At 40.1% G+C, this 26,113-nt stretch overlaps 1 pseudogene; it reads left to right on the forward strand.

Annotated features, from left to right (window-relative positions):
• Nucleotides 1-5,186: 5,186 nt before the first annotated feature.
• On the forward strand, nucleotides 5,187-11,483 carry LOC100613914 (ATP synthase subunit C lysine N-methyltransferase-like; annotated as a pseudogene).
• Nucleotides 11,484-26,113: the final 14,630 nt, after the last annotated feature.

Raw genomic sequence — 26,113 nt, forward strand, 5'->3', positions numbered from 1 at the left:
TGTAAATTAAAAAATGTCCCAATTGAAACGATAAAAAAATACAGAAGAGTTAAAAGTGTATTATGTGAAATATGAAAGAACTTCCTCACCATCTACAACTAAAAAACACTTGGTATCTTTCTTCCCAGTCTTGTGCTATGCACATGTACATACAGGAACACACAAATGTGGCTGTAAAATAGTTTCTGCTTTATGCACTATTCTATAACTTGCCTTTTTTCACATCATCTATGACATCTTAATACATTAGATTCATCTCATTCTTCATAGCTGTGATTATTGTATAGTAGTGTCCTTAAGTAGAGATGACGACACATTTCTGAAGTACAAAAGTGTAAGTAAATGAGTTTTAACTTGATAGGGGAAGTAGAAACCAACCAGTTTCTCATTTTTTGCTTAAATGTGATTTAACTTAAGGAACATTAATTTAGAGTAAAACTGTAGTGTAAGCATCAAAATAAATGTTAGATTTTTTAAAATTAAAAGTGAAATTTTCTACAGTTTGATACATACTAATAGGTTGGTGCAAAAGTTATTTATTTTGCCATTTTAACGTTTAATGGCAAAAACCGCAGTTACTTTTGCACCAACCTAGTAGGTAGCAATACCTGATTTTGTGAAACTGGTGTGGCTGGTAAATGTTACTTCAAGGTTCTTTTACATATATGTTTTTTAAATATTTTGAACAGCTTAAAAACTATTTGTGGTCTAGATGTGGTAGCTCATGCCTGTAATCCCAAGCACTGAGGCAGGAGGATTGCTTGAGGCTAGGAGTTTGAGACTAGCCTGGGCAGCAAAGTGAGATCCCATCTCTATAAAAAATGTTTTAAATGAGCTGGGTATGGTGGCTTGCACCTGTAATCCCAGCTACTCCAGAGGCTGGGGCAGGAGGATTGCTTAAGCCCAGGAGTTTGAGGCTGCCGTGAGCTGTGATCATGCCACTGCACTCCAGCCTGGGCAACAGAGTGAGATCCTGTCTCCTTTTAGATAGATAGATGATAGATAGATAGATAGATAGATAGATAGATAGATAGATAGATAGATAAGATAAGATAGATAAGATAGAGAAGTAGAGAAAATTAACAAAAATTGACCACCAAATGTGCCTGTGCTTTGCCCACTGTTCTTTAACATTTAAAATATATTAAGAGAGTCACTTGACTGGTTAAAAGATATTTTCAATATATAGGCACATATACACCATGGAATACTATGCAGCCATAAAAAATGATGAGTTCATATCCTTTGTAGGGACATGGATGAAATTGGAAACCATCATTCTCAGTAAACTATCGCAAGAACAAAAAACCAAACACCGCATATTCTCACTCATAGGTGGGAATTGAACAATGAGATCACATGGACACAGGAAGGGGAATATCATACTCTGGGGACTGTGGTGGGGAGGGGGGAGGGGGGAGGGATAGCATTGGGAGATATACCTAATGCTGGATGACGAGTTGGTGGGTGCAGCGCACCAGCATGGCACATGTATACATATGTAACTAACCTGCACAATGTGCACATGTACCCTAAAACTTAAAGTATAATTAAAAAAACAAAACAACAACAACAAAAAAACAAAATTGTGGCACATTACCAGAGGAGTATTGAATCTTATTTTTAGGATCACATTTTAAAAATCACTAAAATTCTTCATGAATCACCAAGGAGCTTATAAAAATTAGACTTATGTAGTGAATAAAGTTGATTCTTTTAAAAATATATATATATGTATATTCAAAATTAATTTCAGAAACATGTTTTATTTAACCCAGTATATCTAACCTATCATATGGACATGCCAGTATAAAGTTAGGTATTTCATATTTTTTCCCCATACCAAGCACCTATTTTTCACTTACAGTGCACTTCTCAATTTGAACTTGCCACAGTTCAAGTATTCAATGACCACTTGTGGCTGGTGGCTATCATATTGGACCATGCCTCTCTAGAATGTAAACTCTCAAAGCAGACACCATTTCTGTTTTTACTATAGTATCTATCACCTAGTACCTTGACCACAGTACTGTACATGGTAAACACTAACATTTGAATTTTAATTGAGAAGTGTTAGAATTTTTTTGTGAGTTTGGAAGAGTTTGAAGTCTAGCCATTTAAAAAACAAAGACATGAAGTAAAATGCTTCAAAAGATGCCCATCCTCACTGATAGCGAAATAAACCAGAAGAGTTTCATTTTTTTTTAAATTGTAATGAGTGGACCTTGTATTTTTTAATGTGAGAAAGCTCAATACTGAAAAGTTACGGTGAATCTACTAAGCAGGAACTACAGATGGAAATGTAAGATTGGTATGATTTATGTACCCTTTTAGTTCACTTTTTGGAATTATTGATGATTCACGCATGTAACATTAATCTCAAATCTGTAGTAAACATGGGAACAACCTAAATGTCCAGAGGTAGGGCAATTGTTAGGAAATGATAACATTTTTCTAGGTCAGTGGTTCTTACCTGGAGGCAGTTTTGGTCCCCAGGAGACATAAGACAATGTCTGGAGACATGATTTTGGCAAACACAACTATACAGGTGGGAGGAAGGAAAAGGGTGAGTACTACTGGCATCTAGGGGGTAGAGGCCAGGAATGCTGCCAAATAACTTATTTGTTGGACAGTCCCCCACAACTAAGAATTAGCTAATCCAGAATGTCAATGCCACTGTTAAGAAACTGGGATACGGGTAAATAATTGCAAGACGTTACTTGATACAGATAAGCACAGGAGGCCATAGCCACACAGGGAAGTCAAGCTGCTCTTGAGGCATAAGAAATGTTTCCCAGAGGAAATCACATCTGTACTGAAATCAAAAGGAAAAGTAAGGGCTAGGCAAGAAGGGTGAGGAAGAACTTTCATTTATTTGTTTCTTACGGTTTAAGTTCAGGGATACATGTGCAGAATGTGAAGTTTTGTTACATGGGTATACATGTGCCATGGTGGTTTGCTGCACCCATCAACCCGTCATCTACATTAGGTATTTCTCCTAAAGCTATCCCTCTCCTAGCCCCCCACCCCACGACAAGACCCTGTGTGTGAGGTTCCCCTCCATGTGTCCATGTGTTCAACCATTGTGGAAGAAAGTGTGGCGATTCCTCAAGGATCTAGAACCTGAAATGTCATTTGACCCAGCAATCCCATTACTGGGCATATACTGAAAAGATTATAAATCATTTTTTAAATATACATGCACATGTATGCTTATTGCAGCACTATTCACGATAGCAAAGACTTGGAACAACCCAAATGCCCATCAATGATAGACTGGATAAAGAAAATGTGGCACATATACACCATGGAATATAGCCATAAAGAAGGATGAATTCATGTCCTTTGCAGGGACGTTGATGAATCTGGAAACCATCATTCTTAGCAAACTAAACACGAACAGAAAACCAAACACCGCGTGTTCTTACTCATAGGTGGAAATTGAACAATGAGGAAGAATTTTCTAAGCAGAAGGTTTAACTGCAAATCCCCAGATGAGAAAGATTAACATGAGTTCTGGAAACTAGAATTAATTTGGAATGTCTTTATCCTGTTTTCCACAGCCATCAGCCTAGATCAATCTAGGTAAGCTGTCTCAACCTAGATTATAGCAGTAGCCACCTAGTTTGTCTCCCTGCCTCCATTCTTGCTCCTCTAAGCTGTTTTCCAAAATGTAACCAGAATGGTCTTCCTAATGCATTAATCTAGTAAACATGCCTGTCGTGCTTAAGACTCTGCCATGGCATTGCTGGTGATAAGCAAACTGAGCAGGTGTCTTATCTTTCTGCTTTTGACTTCAGGGTAATGGAAGTGGCTGTTGGTGAGAGAAGTTTGTACTATGAGAAAATAGGGTGGATCCTCTGACAAAAGTAGGCTCCAGAGCCAATGAATCAGGTGACTGTTCTGAGGCTGAAGGTACTCCTTATAGAACTGGGGTGCGTTCCGAAAACAGGAAGTCTGGGCCTTTGTGAACGACATTTGAAACATCAGGAGACATAGGAGAGCCTTAGGATTTTGATAAAGACTGCTGATCCCCAGAGTTGAGATTTTCTTCCAGTAGGGAAAAAGTACATAAGATGCAAAATGCCAATGTTCAGTCTGTTGATAAGAGAGAAAAACCTATCAACAGATAGCAGCAACAGATAAAATGGGAGGAGGAGACCTTCATTCTATCACCCATTCCCTCTCATTTCATGATCATTTTAGAGTCTGGCTCGTTAATCTTACCAAAACTACTACTTTGATATTCTAGGTGATTTCAATAAATACATAAATGATCTTTTAAACACCTTAAACTCCTCCCGACCCTACTTCTAGCACTCATAGTCACAGTCTAACCTTGTCATTACAACGGCTGCAACCTCTATAATTTTGGCCTTGTACATCTCACTCTCTGATCACCACCTCATCCACCTTCCTTTCCACTTCACTTCCTCTAGTATCCTGACTTTAACAGTTTTCCTATTCCATGGGGATTCCAGTCTACTCATCTACCACTTTTCACTGCCCCTTGTCCTCTTGATGTCCTCTCTTCACTTTCTTGCCAAATTACCTGCCATTTGATCATTATAATTATTTCCTTGTGCCTGGGCATGGTGGCTCACGCCTGTAATCCCAGCATTTTGAGAGGCCGAAGTGGGCAGAACACCTTAGCTCAGGAGTTTGAGACCAGCCTGGGAAACATGGTGAAACCTCATCTTTACAAAAAAATACAAAACAATTAGCTGGGCATGGTGGCATAGACCTGTAGCCTCAGCTACTCAGAGGGCTGAGGTGGGAGAATCGCTTGAGCCCGGGAGGTTGAGGTTGCAGTGAGCCAAGATCTGAGATTGCACCACTGCACTCCAGCCTCCTGGGTGATACAATGAGACCCTGTCTCCAAAAATAAAATTATTTACATGCATATGCCCTCAACCTTGCCCTCTCTCACTTTGTCATACTACTTTGGCAAAACCACAACCTTAGTTAAATCCAACTCTAGATCTATCCTTTACCTGCACCAGTGCAGCTGAAAATGGCTGAAGGAAGAAACAAAACTGCTTACTGGTCCTACTTTAAATTCATGGCCATGAACTTTATAAACATTAAAAAAAAAAAAAAAAACACACACAATATATAATTTAAAAAAAAAGAAGACTTTTATTTTCTATAAAGGATTACAGTTGCCATCCCACAGGCTGGGAAGCATGCCTCAGGCCAAGATCAGAGACAAGCTCTTCAAAGAAGGTGGAGTTGGGGTAAGAGCTTTATGCAAAACAGTTGGCTAAACATATGTATTCAAATTACTGGAGGAGCTATGAATGTTCATGAAGGTGGTCCTGAGATTTTTATTGAACAAACATACATGTAATATGTGGCCCATGTTCACTTTGGGATGGGGACTTAAGGTCTTTTCAGGACATGAAGGCATGCAAGTGCACAACCTCTCTAAACCATCCAGAACCAGCCCATGGTCCAGTTGGTGGTCTTTTTACATGGAGAAAGTTTCTGAAATTGTCTCCTGTTTGATAAAAGCGGTGCTTATGGCTGGTGGAACAGGGGTTCAGTCAGCGTCTGGCAATGGATCAGCTGCAATTGTTTTAATATTGCTTATCAAGGCCAGTGCTTGTTTAGCTGCTAGAGAAAAAAACCTTGTGGCCATTAGAACATAGTTTATTCTTGGAAATGTGGGGTGCATGACTTAACCCTTGCCTGACATGGCCTTAGGTCCTGTTTATGATTTGGTATCTTATTGCTACGAAGAGTCTGTTCTGTCAGTCTTATGATCTCTATTTTACTAATGCTGGTGAATTGTGTCTAAACTGCAAAAGGGAGAGGGTATAACGAGGTATGTCCAAACTCCTGTCCCATCTTAGCTGGGAACTGCTTTAAGGCTTTTCTGGGGTCCCCTTGGCCAAGGTAGGTGTCCATTCAGTTGGTACAGGGCTTAGGATTTGTAGTTTGCAACCTCAAGTGGCTCTTAATGTTGCCAGCAGTTATGCTGTATATCTCCCTGTATTAATCTGTTTTCACACTGCTATAAAGAACTTCCCTGAGACTGGGTACTTTATAAAGGAAAGAGGTTTAATTGACTCACAGTTCTGCATGGCTGGGGAGGCCTCAGGAAACTTAAAATCATGGTGGAAGGGGAAGCAGGTACTTTCTGCACAAGGTGGCAGGAGAGAGAGCACGAAGGAAGAACAGTCAAACACTTATAAAACCATCAGATATCATGAGAACTCACTCACTATGACAAGAACAGGATGGGGGAAACTGCCCCATGATCCAACTACCTTCCTCCCTTGATACATGAGGATTATAGGTCCCTCCCTTGGCACGTGGGGATTACAATTCGAGATGAGATTTGGGTGGGGACACAGAGTCAAACCATACCACTCCCTGATCTATTCAGTCACCCATTTTCCTATGATAGTTTACACCTTCCCCTTTCTCTGCAAACCAAGCAGCACCTCTTCCTCGATCCTCATATCCAGCTGACACCATTGTTTCTTCTTTCAACAATTAGAATTTTCACATGTTCCTAGCATTAGATCTACTAAAACCAATGTTCTTGAGTCTGCACTCGTAGATTCTATCTTCCCCATGTTACTACACTACAGCTCCCATCTAAAGCCGTTTTCTTCATTTTGCTCTAGACTCAAGCCATCTGTTTATTCAAGAACATTGTCCATCAATTCTTCCCTCTTTCTCTTATCTTGCAGTTTTTTCCACTCTGCTGAATTTTTCCCAGCAAAAATTCTTTGAAAGAGTTATCCGTATTCTTTGTCCCCAGTTCCTCTCTTGTCAAGGTCGCCAATGACGTGTGTGCTGTTGATTCCAATATCCAATTGCTAATTCTCATCTTATTTGACCTATGAGCAGAGTTTGACATAATTTGATGAGGCACTTTTTTCATTGAAATACTTTCTTGATTTGACCCCCCATTTCATTACACTCTTTGTTTTCCTCCTTCCTCATTCAGTACTTCTTTTCATCTCTATTCTGATATTCCATTTTCTTCCACCCTCTTAATGCTGAAATATACCACAGCCTCTCTGTGATCTCATCCAGTCTATGCCTTTAAGAACATGGAACACCTGTCATATTTTTAATATCTTCAGTCAAGAGTGTCTTCTGAATTCCACACTCTTCTCTCTTCCTTGCTCCTGCTTGACATCTCTGCTAGGATAGCTAACATCCATCCCAAATTTAACATGTCCAAAACAGAATCCTCAATTTTTCTCTTAAACTTACTCTATCTGGAATTTTCTTTATTTAGATGATTGTAAATTAATTCTTCCAGCTGCTATGGCTACTTTTTTTTTTTTTTTTTTTTTTTTTTTTGAGAATGAGTCTCTGTCACCCAGGCTGGAGTGCAGTGGCGTGATCTGGGCTTACTGCAACCTCCACCTCCTGGGTTCAAGTGCTTCTGCCTCAGCCTCCGGAGTAGGTGAGACTATAGGAACGCGACACCATGCCCGGCTAATTTTTTTGTAGTTTTTGTAGAGACGGGGTTTCACCATGTTGGTCAGGCTGGTCTCAAACTCCTGACCTCAAATGATCTGCCCACCTTGGCCTCCCAAAGTGCTGGGATTACAAGCATGAACCATGCACCCGGCCAGGTATGGCTAAAATATTTGCAAGCATTCTCTACTTTTCCCTTGATCATACACATTCCACATTCAAGCTATTAAAAATCCTATATCAACCTTCAAATTGTTAATAAATCCAGAATCCAATCACTCATCACTACCTCTATTTCTACTATGCTTGTCTAAGCAAGTGTGATCTCTTGCTTAAATTACTGCAACAGACTATTAACATATCAGCTAGAATAATCCTTTTAAAAGATAAGTCATATGTCATACCTCTGTTCAATTCTCAGTGATCCACCATTCACTCATAGTAAAATCCAAAGTCCTTAAATGGCTACAAGACTCACAGGATCTGCTGGGAATCCATCCCCTCCCCATTCTCTCTCATATTCCTTTTAATATTCTTCCCCTGCGCATTCTATTTCAGTCACATTGAAATGCCTGACACAATCCTGACTAGGGAATGTTGCCCTGTTGTTTTCTCTCTGCAACTCTATTCTCCCAAATATCCCCTGGCCAATTCTCTCACCTTCTTCAAGTCTTTAGTGAGATGTCACTTCCTAATGATGCCTACTAGGTGAAGGTGTAGCCACGAAATTTTTGACATTTCTCCTATCAAGGTAAAAATCCATATCCCATCACCTTGAATAATGGATGGTGTATGACTGCTGGGACCAATAGAGTTTGGCAGACTTAGCTTTGAGACTAGCAATTTCCACCTGGGACCCTTAGAATCCTGAGTTTCCTTGTAAGAAGTCTGATACTGTGCTTAGAAACCACCTGGAGACATCCTGACACTCCATGGAGGAAGGAGAGGGTCCCAGCTGAGCCTAGGCTTCTAGTCCTCCCTGTCAAGTCCAGGCATGTGAGTGAAGTCATCTTGAACCCTCTTGGACCAGTGAAGTCATGTTGGATCTTGCAGCCCAGCTTAGCCACCAGTTGACACCAGGTAGAACAGAAGAATTGCACAGTTAAGCCCTAGCCAAATTCCTGACCCACAAAATCATGTGATATAATAAAACGGTTGTTGCTTTGAGCCATTAAAGTCTTGGGGTAGTTCATTACACAACAATAACCAAAACATTTATCCTGACTACTAATGTAAAGTTGCAATTTGTGACTATATGTCTCACTTCTCACCTTGCTCTGTTTTTTCCTTCATAGTACTTATCAGCTTCTAACATATAATATATTTATTTACCATGTTTATTATCTTTCTCTTAGTCAACATCTTTTCCCCCGATTCACCGTAGTATAAACAGGGATTTTTTTTTCTGTTTTATTCACTGATACATACCTGGCACATAGAAATGTTCAATGTGATGAATGAGAAGTAATAAATACTTTATGAGAACATATTAAAGATCTCAACAGAGCTGTCCAAGAATGAGCAAGATATTTTTTAAATGGTATGGTAACTATGTGGTAATACTACAGGAAAAAAAAAAAAATCCAGCAATTAGCTTCATGTTCTCTGCAAAAGACATACCTGGTGACTTTCTTAACAAAATGATGATGTGATTGGTGGAAAAAATGCCAATGTTATTAAAGGATATAATGTTTTTTATAGGAAATAATGTGGAAACTTATGGACTCAGTTGCACAAAGGCAGGATATGACATAACATGCTACCTAATGGTGGTGTGGACTTGCCAGTCACCAAAGATTTCCATAGGGAAATAGAATTGTGTTTATTATCAACAGCACTGAGTGAAGATTCTGCTACACAAGGGAATCTCACCTTACCATTCTCACAGGATTTTCATCTCCTTCTTTTTTCAACCCCTGCCTATTGCCTCACAACCTGGCTATTCTAGAGACCTGAGCTATATAACTGCCCATAAATCAGAGGCAAAATAATCCCAACATTTTCTGAATGCTTACCATGAGAGTGAGTGAGGCTGACGGCAATTTCCCAGGTCTAGCATCCCTCAAAAAAATCAGCCTGGCCGGGCGCAGTGGCTCACACCTGTAATCCCAGCACTTTGGGAGGCCGAGGTGGGTGGATCATGAGGTCAGGAGATCAAAACCATCCTGGGTAACACAGTGAAACCCGTCTCCACTAAAAATACAAAAAAATTATCTGGGCGTGGTGGCAGGTGCCTGTAGTCCCAGCTACCTGGGAGGCTGAGGCAGGAGAATGGCATGAACCCCGGAGGCAGAGCTGGCAGTGAGCTGAGATGGCGCCACTGCACTCCAGCCTGGGCGACAGAGCAAGACTCCATCTCAAAAAAAAAAAAAAAAAAAAATCAGCCTTCAGAATCCTCTGAGATCAATTCTGCAATACTCAAGCAAGTGACAACTGAAGTTTGAAAATAAATAAGTGGGGAAGGACACAGCAGAAAAATAAAAATGTAAGAAACCAAATATAGTATTATCAGAAAAAATCAAAACTCAAAGTTTAAAATGGGGCAAAGGACTATTTTATAATGGTTTTGTGTACACACAGCAAAATCTTCCCCAAAATATAAGAAATTGGTAAAGCCACCATCATAGTGTCACTCTTTAATAAACTTCTTTCATAATTTGCATATCAAGAAGACAAAACAAAAGTATACAGAAGATTTAAATGATGCAATCCACAAATATCATATATACATATTATATCCATATTTATAAAACTTAATAATTTGCAAAGAAAACCTTCAAAAACTTGTGCATTAGGTAGGATTAGCCAGGATAAGGTTGGCTACAGTGACAGAAACCCAAAGTAATGGTGGCTTAAAGAAGATAGAAACTCCCAAAAGAGTGGGGGGAGGTACATCCCTAGAAACACCTAAAGAAGAAAGTCAGTCAAGACGTATTCTACCTTCGACTTTTGAAGCCAACCGTTTGAAGAAAAGCAACTAGGGGTTTTTATTTATTGAGATTGTGGGCGGGACTCTGGTGGCTGTATGCTGTAGCTATGCCATTTATAGCACCAGTCCTCTCAAAAGTCTGTTTGCCTTTTGTACCTGCAACTACAAAGCAGATAAAAAATGTGAAAATGTTGCTATGCAGAGGAGGATCCCTGGTAGACATTGGTAATGGCGATGGACACATTAATAACACAGTAATAACAGCTGCAAAGGAAAGATTCACAGCAGTTGGTTGTGAATTAAATCCGTGGCTAGTTTGGTATTCCAAGTATCATGGTTGGCAAGAAAGTGTGCGTGGCTCTGCCAAATTTTATATTTCAGATTTGTGGGCAGTTACTTTTTCATAGTACTCAAACACTGTTATTTTTGGTGTGCCTCTCAGATGATGCTGCAGTTGGAGAAGAAACTTGAACTTGAGGATGATGCCAGAGTCATTGCTTGCCGGTTCCCTTTCCCCCACTGGACCCCAGACCATGTAACCAGGGAGGGGATAGACACAGTGTGGGCATATGACGTGTGCACTTTTAGAGCAGGTGAAGCCCTGAACATCGATGCATTTCCAGCCAGTCATTCAAATATAAACTTTAGTAAGAGTGCTCTTCTGAAATGTTCATGGTCTTCCCTGATTTTATGGAAACTTAACAGCTGTGCACCATAGCCTACTTTTCTTTGGTGTGTGACATGGTTTGGCTCTGTGTCCCCACCCAAATCTCACCTTGAATTGTAGCCCCCGTAATCCCCATGTATCAAGGAGGTAATTGGATCATGGGGGCGGTTTCCCCCATGCTGTTCTCATGATAATGAGTGAATCTCACGAGATCTGATGGTTTTATATGTGTCTGGCATTACTCCTGCTTGCACTCACTCTCCGTTGCCACCCTGTGAAAAAGGTGCCTACTTCTCCTTTGCCTTCCGCCATGATTGTAAGTTTCCTGAGGCCTGCCCAGCAATGCAGAACTGTGAGTCAATTAAACCTCTTTCCTTTTTAAATTACCCAGTCTCGGGTATTTCTTCATAGTTGTGTGAGAACAGATTAATACAGTGGGAATATATTAGACATTGTATTAGTGTGAAAAATTACTAGTGTGATTAGAATGAAATGAAAAATTACTATTCCTTTCCTTAACTGTGGGAGAAAACCAACAGAAGTTAAGAAAACAAGGTAGATTTAAAATCTGCTTTCAATGGTATATTCTAAGAAATGTACTTACTGCCTTTTTATGCACTTGGATGCATGAAAATATGAATAAGTGGTGGTCATATGGTCATGTTTATGGGTAGGAAAGATGTCAACAGCTCTTCATATTATAAGCAATATGGCTTAATGCCACAAATGAGGAGAAATGATTTTTTTCCCCTGTAAAATTTTCTTTTTTTATTATTATTTTTTAAATTTTACTATCATTATACTTTAAGTCTTAGGGTACATGTGCACAACGTTCAGGTTTGTTACATATGTATACATGTGCCATTTTGGTGTGCTGCACCCATTAACTCGTCATTTAGCATTAGGTATATCTCCTAATGCTATCCCTCCCCCCGCCCCCCACCCCACAACAGTCCCCGATGTGTGATGTTCCCCTTCCTGTGTCCATGTGTTCTCATTGTTCAGTTCCCACCTATGAGTGAGAACACGCGGTGTTTGGTTTTTTGTCCTTGCGATAGTTTGCTGAGAATGATGGTTTCCAGTTTCATCCATGTCCCTACAAAGGACATGAACTCACCATTTTTTGTGGCTGCATAGTATTCCATGATGTATATATGCCACATTTTCTTAATCCAGTCTATCATTGTTGGACATTTAGGTTGGTTCCAAGTCTTTGCTATCGTGAATAGTGCCGCAATAAACATACGTGTGCATGTGTCTTTATAGCAGCATGATTTATAGTCCTTTGGGTATATACCCAGTAATGGGATGGCTGGGTCAAATGGTATTTCTAGTTCTAGATCCCTGAGGAATCGCCACACTGACTTCCACAATGGTTGAACTAGTTTACAGTCCCACCAACAGTGTCAAAGTGTTCCTATTCCCCACATCCTTTCCAGCACCTGTTGTTTCCTGACTTTTTAATGATCTCCATTCTAACTGGTGTGAGATGGTATCTCATTGTGATTTGGATTTGCATTTCTCTGATGGCCAGTGATGATGAGCATTTTTTCATGTGTTTTTTTGTCTGCATAAATGTCTTCTTTTGAGAAGTGTCTGTTCATATCCTTCGCCCACTTGTTGATGGGGTTGTTTGTTTTTTTCTTGTAAACTTGTTTGAGTTCATTGTAGATTCTGTATATTAGCCCTTTGTCAGATGAGTAGGTTGCAAAAATTTTCTCCCATTCTGTAGGTTGCCTGTTCACTCTGATGGTAGTTTCTTTTGCTGTGCAGAAGCTCTTTAGTTGAATTAGATCCCATTTGTCAATTTTGTCTTTTGTTGCCATTGCTTTTGGTGTTTTAGACATGAAGTCCTTGTCCATGCCTATGTCCTGAATGGTATTGCCTAGGTTTTCTTCTAGGGGTTTTATGGTTTTAGGTCTAACATTTAAGTCTTTAATCCATCTTGAATTAATTTTTGTATAAGGTGTGAGGAAGGGATCCAGTTTCAGCTTTCTACATATGGCTAGCCAGTTTTCCCAGCACCATTTATTAAATAGGCAATCCTTTCCCCATTGCTTGTTTTTGTCAGGTTTCTCAAAGATCAGATAGTGGTAGATACGCGGCATTATTTCTGAGGGCTCTGTTGTGTTCCATTGATCTATATCTCTGTTTTGGTACCAGTACCATGCTGTTTCGGTTACTGTAGCCTTGTAGTATAGTTTGAAGTCAGGTAGCGTGATGCCTCCAGCTTTGTTCTTTTGGCTTAGGATTGACTTGGCGATGTGGGCTCTTTTTTGGTTCCATATGAACTTTAAAGTAGTTTTTCCAATTCTGTGAAGAACATCATTGGTAGCTTGATGGGGATGGCATTGAATCTATAAATTACCTTGGGCAGTATGGCCATTTTCATGATATTGATCCTTCCTACCCATGAGCATGGAATGTTCTTCCATTTGTTTGTATCCTCTTTTATTTCATTGAGCAGTGGTTTGTAGTTGTCCTTGAAGAGGTCCTTCGTGTCCCTTGTAAGTTGGATTCCTAGGTATTTTCTTCTCTTTGAAGCAATTGTGAATGGGAGTTCACTCGTGATTTGGCTCTCTGTTTGTCTGTTATTGGTGTGTAAGAATGCTTGTGATTTTTGTGCATTGATTTTGTATCCTGAGAATTTGCTGAAGGTGCTTATCAGCTTGAGGAGATTTTGGGCTGAGACGATGGGGTTTTCTAGATATACAATCATGTCATCTGCAAACAGGGACAATTTGACTTCCTCTTTTCCTAATTGAATGCCCTTCATTTCCTTCTCCTGCCTGATTGCCCTGGCGAGAACATCCAACCCTATGTTCAATAGGAGTGGTGAGAGGGGGCATCCCTGTCTTGTGCCAGTTTTCAAAGGGAATGCTTCCAGTTTTTGCCCATTCAGTATGATATTGGCTGTGGGTTTGTCATAGATAGCTCTTACTATTTTGAGATATGACCCATCAATACCTAATTTATTGAGAGTTTTTAGCATGAAGCCTTGTTGAATTTTGTCAAAAGCCTTTTCTGCATCTATTGAGATAATCATGTGGTTTTTGTCTTTGGTTCTGTTTATATGCTGGATTGCATTTATTGATTTGCGTATATTGAACCAGCCTTGCATCCCAGGGATGAAGCCGACTTGATCATGGTGGATAAGCTTTTTGATGTGCTGCTGGATTCAGTTTGCCAGTATTTTATTGAGGATTTTTGCATCGATGTTCATCGAAGATATTGGTCTAAAATTCTCTTTTTTGGTTGTGTCTCTGCCAGGCTTTGGTATCAGGATGATGCTGGCCTCATAAAATGAGTTAGGGAGGATTCCCTGTTTTTCTATTGATTGGAATAGTTTCAGAAGGAATGGTACCAGCTCCTCTTTGTACCTCTGGTAGAATTCGGCTGTGCATCCATCTGGTCCTGGACTTTTTTTGGTTGGTAAGCTATTGATTATTGCCTCAATTTCAGAGCCTATTATTGGTGTATTCAGAGATTCAGCTTCTTCCTGGTTTAGTCTTGGGAGGATGTATGTGTCGAGGAATTTATCCATTTCTTCTAGATTTCCTAGTTTATTTGCGTAGAGGTGTTTATAGTTTTCTCTGATGGTAGTTTGTATTTCCGTGGGATCGGTGGTGATATCCCCTTTATCATTTTTTATTGCATCTATTTGATTCTTCTCTCTTTTCTTCTTTATTAGTCTTGCTAGCGGTCTATCAATTTTGTTGATCTTTTCAAAAAACCAGCTCCTGGATTCATTGATTTTTTGAAGGGATTTTTATGTCTCTATTTCCTTCAGTTCTGCTCTGATCTTAGTTATTTCTTGCCTTCTGCTAGCTTTTGAATGTGTTTGCTCTTGCTTTTCTAGTTCTTTTATTTGTGATGTTAGGGTGTCAATTTTGGATCTTTCCTGCTTTCTCTTGTGGGCATTTAGTGGTATAAATTTCCCTCTACACACTGCTTTGAATGTGTCCCAGAGATTCTGGTATGTTGTGTCTTTGTTCTCGTTGGTTTCAAAGAACATCTTAATTTCTGCCTTCATTTCGTTATGTACCCAGTAGTCATTCTGGAGCAGGTTGTTCAGTTTCCATGTAGTTGAGCGATTTTGAGTGAGTTTCTTAATCCTGAGTTCTAGTTTGTTTGCACTGTGGTCTGAGAGACAGTTTGTTATAATTTCTATTCTTTTACATTTGCTGAGGAGTGCTTTACTTCCAACTATGTGGTCAATTTTGGAATAGGTGTGGTGTGGTGCTGAAAAGAATGTATATTCTGTTGATTTGGGGTGGAGAGTTCTGTAGATGTCTATTAGGTCTGCTTGGTGCAGAGCTGAGTTGAATTCCTGGGTATCCTTGTTAACTTTCTGTCTCGTTGATCTTTCCAGTGTTGACAGTGGGGTGTTAAAGTCTCCCATTATTATTGTGTGGGAGTCTAAGTCTCTTTGTAGGTCACTAAGGACTTGCTTTATGAATCTGGGTGCTCCTGTATTGGGTGCATATATATTTAGGATAGTTAGCTCTTCTTGTTGAATTGATCCCTTTACCATTATGTAATGGCCTTCTTTGTCTCTTTTGATCTTTGTTGGTTTAAAGTCTGTTTTATCAGAGACTAGGATTGCAACCCCTGCCTTTTTTTGTTTTCCATTTGCTTGGTAGATCTTTCTCCATCCCTTTATTTTGAGCCTATGTGTGTCTCTGCACGTGAGATGGGTTTCCTGAATACAGCACACTGATGGGTCTTGACTCTTTATCCAATTTGCCAGTCTGTGTCTTTTAATTGGAGCATTAGGCCATTTACATTGAAGGTTAGTATTGGTATGTGTGAATTTGATCCTGTCATTATGATGTTAGCTAGTTATTTTGCTCATTAGTTGATGTAGTTTCTTCCTAGCCTTGATAGTCTTTATGATTTGGCATGTTTTTGCAGTGTGTGGTACCAGTCGTTCCTTTCCATGTTTAGTGCTTCCTTCAGGAGCTCTTTTAGGGCAGGCCTGGTGGTGACAAAATCTCTCAGCATTTGCTTGTCTGTAAAGTATTTTATTTCTCTTTCAGTTATGAAGCTTAGTTTGGCTGGATATGAAATTCTGGGTTGAAAATTCTTTTCTTTAAGAATGTTGAATATTGGTCCCCACTCTCTTCTGGCTTGTAGAGTTTCTGCTGAGAGATCAGCTGTTAGTCTGATGGCCTTCCCTTTGTGGGTAACCCGACCTCTGGCTGCCCTTAAGATTTTTTCCTTCATTTCAACTTTGGTGAATCTGACAATTCTGTGTCTTGGAGTTGCTCTTCTTGAGGAATATCTTTGTGGCGTTCTCTGTATTTCTTGCATTTGAATGTTGGCCTGCCTTGCTAGATTGGGGAAGTTCTGCTGGATAATATCCTGCAGAGTGTTTTCCAACTTGATTCCATTCTCCCTGTCACTTTCAGATACACCAATCAGACGTAGATTTGGTCTTTTCACATAATCCCATATTTCTTGGAGGCTTTGTTTGTTTCTTTATTCCTTTTTCTCTAAACTTCTCTTCTCACTTCATTTCATTCATTTCATCTTCCATCACTGATACCCTTTCTTCCAGTTGATTGCATCAGCTACTGAGGCTTCTGCATTCGTCACGTAGCTCTCATGCCTTGGTTTTCAGCTCCATCAGGTCCTTTAAGGACGTCTCTGCATTGGTTATTCTATTTATCCATTCATCTAATTTTTTTTCAAAGCTTTTAACTTCTTTGCCATTGGTTTGAATTTCCTCCTGTCGTTCGGAGTAGTTTGATCGTCTGAAGCCGTCTTTTCTCAACTCGTCAGAGTCATTCTCCACGAAGCTTTGTTCTGTTGCTGGTGAGGAGCTGCGTTCCTTTGGAGGAGGAGAGGTGCTCTGATTTTTAGAGTTTCCTGTTTTTCTGCTCTGTTTTTTTCCCATCTTTGTGGTTTTATCTACCTTTGGTCTTTGATGATGGTGACGTACAGAGGGGTTTTTGGTGTGGATGTCCTTTCTGTTTGTTAGTTTTCCTTCTACCAGACAGGACCCTCAGCTGCAGGTCTGTTGGAGTTTGCTAGAAGTCCACTCCAGACCCTGTTTGCCTGGGTGTCAGCAGCGGTGGCTGCAGAACAGCAGATTTTGGTGAACTGCAAATGCTGCTGCCTGATGGTTCCTCTGGAAGTTTTGTCTCAGAGGAGTACCCGGCCGTGTAAGGTGTCAGTCCGCCCCTACTGGGGGGTGCCTCCCAGTTAGGCTACTCGGGGGTCAGGGACCCACTTGAGGAGGCAGTCTGCCCGTTCTCAGATCTCCAGCTGCATGCTGGGAGAACCACTACTCTCTTCAAAGTGGTCAGAGAGGGACATTTAAGTCTGCAGAGGTTACTGCTGTCTTTTTGTTTGTCTGTGCCCTGCCCCCAGAGGTGGAGCCTAAAGAGGCAGGCAGGCCTCCTTGAGCTGTGGTGGGCTCCACCCAGTTCGAGCTTCCTGGCCACTTTGTTTACCTAATCAAACAACTAACTTGGCAATGGCGGGTGCCCCTCCCCCAGCCTCACTGCTGCCTTGTAGTTTGATCTCGGACTGCTGCACTAGCAGTGAGCCAGACTCCGTGGGCATAGGACCCTCTGAGCCAGGTGAGGGATATAATCTCCTGGTGTGCCGTTTTTTAAGCCCATTGGAAAAGCGCAGTATTAGGGTGGGAGTGACCCAATATTCCAGGTGCCATCTGCCACCCCTTTCTTTTACTAGGAAAGGGAATTCCCTGACCCCTTGCGCTTCCCGGGTGAGGCGATGCCTCGCCCTGCTTTGGCTCGCGTGCAGTGCGCTGCACCCACTATCCTGTGCCTACTGTCTGCCACTCCCCAGTGAGATGAACCCGGTACCTCAGTTGGAAATGCAGAAATCACCCGTCTTCTGCGTCGCTTACGCTGGGAGCTGTAGACCAAAGCTGTTCCTATTCGGCCATCTTGGCTCCTCCGAGAAATGATTTTTTTTTGAGAGGGGGTCTCACTCTGTCACCCAGGCTGGAGTGCAATGGTACGATCTTGGCTCACTGCAACCTCTGCCTCCCTGGCTCAAGCAATCCTCCTATCTCAGCCTCCTGAGTAGCTGGGACCACAGGTGTGTGCCACCATACCCAGCTAACTTTTTGTATTTTTGATAGAGGTGGGGTTTCACCATGTTGCCCAGGCTGGTCTGAAACTCTTGAGCCCAAGTGATCCACCCACCTAGGCCTCCCAAAGTCCTGGGATTACAGGCATGACCCACCATGCCTGGCCCCGAGAAATGATTTTAAAAAGTAGCAAATGTGAATTTGAATGTGAGTCAACAAGCTTCATGTATCTGAAAAGTGAATATTGAATGATAGCTCGAATAATCCATGCTTATCACAAAAGAGAATTGAACTCTCAGTCATATACCTGTAACCTAAATACTGAACTGTCTTGATGGAGATGTAACAAAGTAAGATGGTTACATCTTTAAACTTATATGATCAAGTTGATAATTTTCTTTTAAATGAGAAAAAAGAAGATAGAAGCTTATTCTCTCACATAAATGTAGTCAAAGCTGATTTGGAAGTTCTGTTATTATCAGGGACTCAATCTCCTTCTAGCCTGCTCCTTGGTCATTCCTAACAAATAGCTTCCACCAGTAGTATAAGAATGCCATTCTGGTTCCATCTGCCATCTCCTTTTTAGCTATGGAGAAAAAAAATGGAAGGAAAAGGGCCTGCTTTTAGCTTTTAATAAAACTTTTGGGGAGTACCATCAATTACTTCTACTTACATACTTTTGGCCCAGAGCTTAGTCACATGGACACATCTAGCTAGAATGAAAGTTGGAAAATTTTTACATATTCTGGATCTTCATGGGTCCAGATAGAATTTGTCATGTTTACTACAGAAGGCAAAGGAGAAGGAGAAGGAGAAGAAGAAGAAAAAGAAGAAGGAGGAGGAGGACAGAAAGAAGAAGAAAGCTATTGAAGGGCAACAATCAGTGTCCCATCTTGCACACCTAAAAAATGTGTTTGTTCTAGAGTTCCCATGTTGGATAATTTGGCTGTGTATAGAGCTCTAATTTGGACAGCAACTGTCCTTTAAATGTGGAAGGCATATGTTCTATTGTGTTCTAAATTGTAATATTGTTATTGAGATGTCTGATGGAACTCTGATTCTTGAACTCTTGTTTATGGCCTGTCTTTCTGGAAACCATTAAAGTCTTTTCTCCTGGAGATCTTCATTCCACTGGGTAATTCTCGGAGTTCTGAAATTTCATCATGATGAACGTGGGGATGAGCCTTTTCTCCTTCATTGTGCTGGGTACTTAAAAAACTTTTGATTTAGACATTTGACATTTGAACCTTTATTTCTGGGAAATTGTCTTGAATACTTTCCTTTCACTTTTTATCTCTCTTTCTGGAACATGTATTTTTCAGACATTTCATAGCCTGGACTAGTTCTCTAATAAACCTATAATTTCTCTCCTACTTCCAAACTTCTATTGAGGTGCTTTTTTTTTTCTTTTCTTTTTCTTTTTGGGACGGAGTTTCACTCTGTTGCCCAGCCTGGAGTGCAGTGGTGCAATCTCGGCTCACTGCAACCCCCACCTCCCAGGTTTAAGAGATTCTCTTGCCTCGGCCTCCTGAGCAGCTGGGACTACAGGCGTGCACCACCATGCCTGGCTAATTTTTGTATTTTTAGTAGAGACGGGGTTTCACCATGTTGGCCAAGCTGGTGTTGAACTCCTGACCTCAGGTGATCTGCCTGCCTCAGCCTCCTAAAATGCTGGGATTACAGGCGTGAGTCACCGCACTCAGCCTCTATTGAGTTTTTAATTTGTTTTCATATTTTTAATTTCCAAGAATTTTTTTTGTTCTCTGAATGTCCTTTTTAATAGCATATTGTTCTTGTTTCAAGGATGCACTCTTATCTTTCCATGGATATTAATGATTTTGTATTAGCTCAGTCACAGTTTCTTTTTATTCTTTGTTTTAACCTCTGTCTTTCATGTTAGATTGAATATTTCTAATGACTGATGATTCTTGACTATCTTCTCATATTTAATATCGAGCTACCTAAAAGCTGATGGGAAACTCTATGCATGGGTGGGATTTATTACCTAATAGACTCTATAATACAGTAATCTATTTGTGCTGTTTTATTGGGAGCCCCTGACTCTCAGTATGTATAGGTCTTTTTTGGGGGGTGGAGAGTACTGGTCAGATTCCTAAGAAACTCTTGTTTATGTGGTTTGAAACTGACTGCCATGTTTTGGAATCTAAGTAGGGGAAAGGGGTTGTTGCCTTTCACTTAAACCACCTCCCGTCTTTTTTTGGTAGAATACCCCTCATTCTCTGTGAAGCACAGTGTACCCAAATTCAGTCTTTTTGGTCGAACTCTCTAACCAGTTAAACTCCAGGCTTCTGCCATAGTGGAGGGATGGCGTTATATGGTGGCAAAAGGTGGAGGGCAGGTGTGGGAGTGGTGGGGGTGGGGTGAAGGGGGAGGAAGGGTGAAATAGATGGCTGTGGTCTAGCAGCATCTTATATGAACTTTCAGCTAGTTCTCATGCATTAAGTCTATCAGTTCCCTTGCTTTCAGTGGCACCTTATGCTTCAGTTCCTGATATTTCCCCAGGATTTAAAAAATTCAGATAGCTTATTTCTGGGATTTCCCCATTGCCTGCTTACATTTATGCAGAGAAGAGGATAATAACTTCTTCATTTGCTTTCCAGTTTTCAAATTTTTGTTGCTGCATTTATCTCTTTTCCAGTTTTCTTTGTTCATGTGGGTTTATGCCTTTCCTCTTTTACTATCCGTGTTTATCAGAGTTCTCCAGAGAGACAGACAGAACCAATAGGGATTATACATGAGAAAATTTATTATGGGAATTAGCTCACACAATAATGGAGGCTGAGAAGTGCAACCACCTGCCCTCTGCAAGCTGGAGAACCTGGAAAGCCAGTGGTGCAATTCAATCGGAGGCTGAAGATCTGAGAATTGGGACCTCCATTGTCTAAAAGCAGGAGAAGATGGATATCCCAGCTCAAGAAGAGAGAGAATTTGCCTTTCCTCTACATTTTGTTTTTTCTATTTGGGCTCTTAATGGATTGGATCATGGCCACTCAGATTGCTGAAGGCAATTTTCCTTACTCATTCTACTGATTCAAATGCTAACCTCTTTCAGAAACATCCTCACAGGCACACACAGAAATAATGTTTTGCCAGCTATATGGGCATTCCTTAGCCCAGCCAAGTTGACATGTAAAATTAACCATCACACTTTCATTTAAGTGGAGGTTAGTGAAGAAGCAAAGGTAAATATGTGAGTTCAACTTACTATGTTTAATTCAACAATTTGTTGCTGTTTTTAACATAAGGAGTTTTAATTCTCTTTTCTATCTGTTCTTCTCAGTTTACTGTCTAATTTCTAGAGATGCTAATTAGCATATTAGCTTAAAAATGTGCAAAAGACTCATTTAGCTAATCTCTGGCTGTTTTAAGCTCTATCTTCCATAAAGTCCCTTACCCTACCCCACACATACCAGTTTATTAAAGGAGCTAAGCTTCTTCTGATGGTTCATACTTATTGAGTAGTAAGTATGATGTTTTTACTTTATATTGATTAGCTCATCAAATATTTATGGTAGTGTTATGGGTTAGATAGTACTATCCTCACTTTATAGATGAGAAAACTGAGTGATAGAAACATATTTTTTGCCTAAGACAAAGCAATAAGTGGCAAGACCAGACTTTAGTGGTCTTATTCTTTTTTTTTTTTTTTTTTTTTTTTGAGACAGAGTCTTACTCTGTCACCCAGGCTGGAGTGCAATGGCGCGATCTCAGCTCACTGCAACCTTTGCCCCTCCAGGTTCAAGCGATTCTCCCTGCCTCAGCCTCCAGAGTAGCTGGGATTACAGACGTCTGCCACCATGGCCGGCTAATTTTTGTATTTTTAGTAGAGATGGAGTTTCACCATGTTGGTCAGGATGGTCTCAAACTCCTGACCTCAGGTGATCTGCCTACCTCGGCCTCCCAAAGTGTTGGGATTACAGGAATGAGCCACCGTGCCTGGCCTAGTGGTCTTATTCTTAACCTTAGAACATCAAACATGCATCCTTTTGTTTTTCCATTTTCCCCTGTTGCTATATTGTCTTGTTTGGGCAAATGTAGTTAATTACTGGAAGAATTATGTAATTTTTATTTTTAAAGAGAATTTCTCTTGGCTTTTATATTAATATTTATATTAATATTTGCCCATTTGACATAGGTAATATTTTTTTTTTCGAGACAGGGGTTCACGCTGTCATCCAGGCTTGAATACAGTGGCATGATCTTGGCTCAGCCTTGACCTCAAGTGATCCCACCTCAGCCTCTTGAGTAGCTGGGACTACAGGTGTGTGCCATCATGCCCAGCTAATTAAAAAAATTTTTTTGTAGAGATGAAGTCACACTATGTTGCCCAAGCTGGTGACATGGGTAATTTATTAGAGTGTTGTAATGTGCTTCTCACAACCCTCATGCTCCAGGAGGCCAATTTAGAGCATACTTTTCCTTTTGATAGCTTAGCACCTTATCCACAGCACTGTAATTACATGCTACACACAACAGATTCATTTGCTACAATGTTCATTTTTAAAGAATTGTCAAATCTGCTGATCATTTGCCAACTCTTTTGTGCCAAAATGTTATTTATGAAGTTAATTTATAATAATTATTAATTATGAATACTTTATAACATATCAATTATTCTAAACACTTTCCACTTTGCCTGCAGATAAATCAGTCTGCCTTGTGAAAGCAAACAAACAAAAAATCCTTGACAACCACTTCCTTGCCAAGATTGACCAAACACATACAGAATTTGCCTATGTTCACAAATACCTTAATCTTTATTTGCAATGGTTTTAGAAAAACATTAAGCATAAAACATTTGTATTATAAATTCTTTAGTTGACTCTTTTTTGTCCTATGTGTCAGTCCCTCTCTTTGTAAAGCTAAGATTTATATATCTACCTTGCCAGGGTGGGAAAAGACTCAGTAAAGAAATGTGAAGGTGAATCAAAAGTATGAAAAGGTATAATAATTCTGTCTTTCCTTTTTTAACAAATATCCACAGTATTTCCGAGATTCCTTAGTCATCTCAGGGAATAAATTGAGTACTTCAGGCTGCCTACATTGAAGAGAAGGTTCTCATATGAATGCCAGGTAGTTTGTGTCCCATTGATTCCTACCAAGGTTCTTGTTTAAGAATGGGTTGTTACTCAATTGTTGTAATGTAAATAGAAATTTTTCTGTCTTTAATCATTTCAGCTTAGTTAACCCACAGTTATTCTTTTAAAAACTAGGAAATACAAATGAGTAAAAGGTAAAAAAATTCACATAAGCTCAGAGATAACCAGGGTTTACATTTGGTATGTATCTTTTCAGACATTTTTCTACACACATACATATATTGTGAAGGGGACCAGAATATGCCACTTTGGCATGAGGATTATTTTGAGCTGAAGGCAATTAAGAAATAGCTTATGCAGAAAAAACTCTCTGCCCTCCTCCATCTGACTAAAAGCAGGACATAAATTTCTACTTGTAAAGGTGTTTACCTCTTTTGTACCAGAAAGAAGAGAACAACTCTTTTTTTAAAATTACACTTTAAGTTTTAGGGTACATGTGCAGAACGTGCAGGTTAGTTATATATGTATACATGTGTCATGTTGGTGTGCAGCACCCATCAGCTCGTAGGGATATGGATGAAGCTGGAAACCATCATTCTCAGCAAACTATCGCAAGGACAAAAAACCAAGCACCACATATTCTCACTCATAGGTGGGAATTGAACAATGAGAACACGTGGACACAGGAAGGGGAACATCACTCTTTTTGTTTTTTAAGAGATGGGGTCTCGCTCTGTCTTCTGAGTAGCTGGGACTACAGGTGTGCACCACCACACCTGGCTAATTTATTTTTGTAGAGACAGGGTCTTGCTATGTTGCCCAGGCAGGTCTTGAACTTTTGGTCTCAAATGATCCTTCTGCCTTGGCCTCCCAAAGTGCTGAGATTACAGGTGCGTGAGCCACAGCTCCCAGGAGAACAACTCTTAATCACCAGGACTCTTAATTACTTGAGAGGACTCTAGAACTCTTATCAGCCCTGAGATGCACCAAGACAAGTCTGCAGAACAAATCTTACTAAACAACCTTTATTTACCATTAATTTCCTCATATATTTACGCCTCACATTTACCACCCCTAGGAAATTCCCTTGCCTCCGTTTCCTTTGACCTGTCATAGCTCCAGAATTTAGCATTCTTTGTTGAAATGGTATATAAGTGCTCAAGCCTATTTGCTTCTTTGAATCTTCATTTCTTTTATACAAAGGCCTCCATGTACATGTAAACATATTAATATCAAATAACATTTGTATGCCTTTTCTCCTATTAATCTGTCTTTTATCAGTTTTATTGGCAGGGCCCCAGCTGCTGAACTTAGAAAGGTAGAGGGAAATTGTTTTTCCTCCTCTGCCATTGTATCAGTCGGTGTTCAGTCAGGGAAGCAAAGCCACCAAAAATGTCACAGAATAAGGAAGTGATTATATGAATTAGACCTTGCCCAATTGTGAGGGAAGCTGAGGAAGTGAAAGTCTGAAGGGAGGAGGATCAAGAAAGAGCTACTAACCAGTTCTCCCTAAGCTCTGGTGTGGGTGAAGAATTTGGAGCTCTCAGGGAAATATGAGCGAGAGCTTGTGGCGAGGTGTCTGGGTTGCTGGGTTTGGTGGTGTGAGCCTGTAGTCCCACCTACTCGGGAGCTGAGGTGGGAGGATAGCTTGAGCCCAGGAGGTGGAGGCTGCAGTGAGCCAAGATTGTGCCACAGCGCTCCAGCCTGGCTGACCCTGTCTCAAAAAAAAAGTAATAAAATAAATAAAATGCCAACCAAGAATCAATCTAAAAATTTTTTTTAAAAGAGAAAGAGCTACACTGGCCAATACAAATGCTGAGGAGGAGATAGAGAATGTTGAGTAGGATTAGGATTAGGAATATGGAGGAGCCTGATGTTTAGGAAAAGAATGGAGATGAGTGTGGCAAAGCTAAGAGCTAGAGAGGGCAGGGTGACAGAACAGGTGATGTGACTTCCCAGAGGCTGAAAACTGATGGCAATGATGAGACAGCACTAAAGGGAAATTAAACAGGGTTTTCTTAAAAGAGTATAGTTTCAGGGGCTGGGAGGATGGGAATGAGGGTTGTTTAATGGGTATAGAGTTTCAGTTTGGCAAAAGAAAAAAAGTTCTTGAGATTGATAGCATGACAATGTGAATATATTTAACACAGTTGAACTGTACACTTAAAATTGGTTAAGATGGCAAATTTTATGGTATGTGTATTTTAACACAATTTTAAAAAAAGGATATAGTGATCCATACAGCTTCAGCTTCTCATTTTGAAATCCAATTGGAGTAGAGGGTCCCTCCTGCATTACCACCCTATTAGATAATATGATGCTTTTAAATTACTTTTTAAAATTTTATTTTCTTTAGACTATGTTGCCCAGGCTGATCTGAAGCTCCTGGGCTCAAGTGATCCTTCTGCTTAGACTTCCCAAAGTGCTTGGATGACTGGCATGTGTCACTACACCCAGCCCAATGATGCTTTTTAAATAAGATGCCATAAAACCAGCTTAGATGAACACTTCCAGCAGAGGAAGGAAAAGGCAAAGATTCCAAGGCCAGGTTTTGTTCTCAAAAATTACTTTTAAAGGGAAAGTTTTATTTGTATTTTAACTTATATTAATTTACAATTGCATTTAAAAATTAAGTTGTTGAGTTCATTTGATGAGCAAAACCATCTTTGAAGTATTCTGAATCTTACTGAGCTATTACTGTGATGTAACCATGTTTGTTATAATTTCAAAAGACAAACTTATTTTACAAAAGGAAAACAACAAAAATATTTTATTTGGAACATTTTGTTAGCCTTTTTACTTCCAAGTCTAAAACATCTGCAATTTATCCTTCTGTTTTCCCCTCCGACCTCCACCACCAACACTTGCTGCCTGAATGCAGTTTTTATACATAGACACAATTGTAATTGCCTAGTTATGGAGCCATGTGTATATTTTGGCAGATGGTC

Source organism: Pan troglodytes, chromosome 10, assembly GCF_028858775.2.
Source record: "Pan troglodytes isolate AG18354 chromosome 10, NHGRI_mPanTro3-v2.0_pri, whole genome shotgun sequence".
Taxonomy (NCBI): domain Eukaryota; kingdom Metazoa; phylum Chordata; class Mammalia; order Primates; family Hominidae; genus Pan; species Pan troglodytes.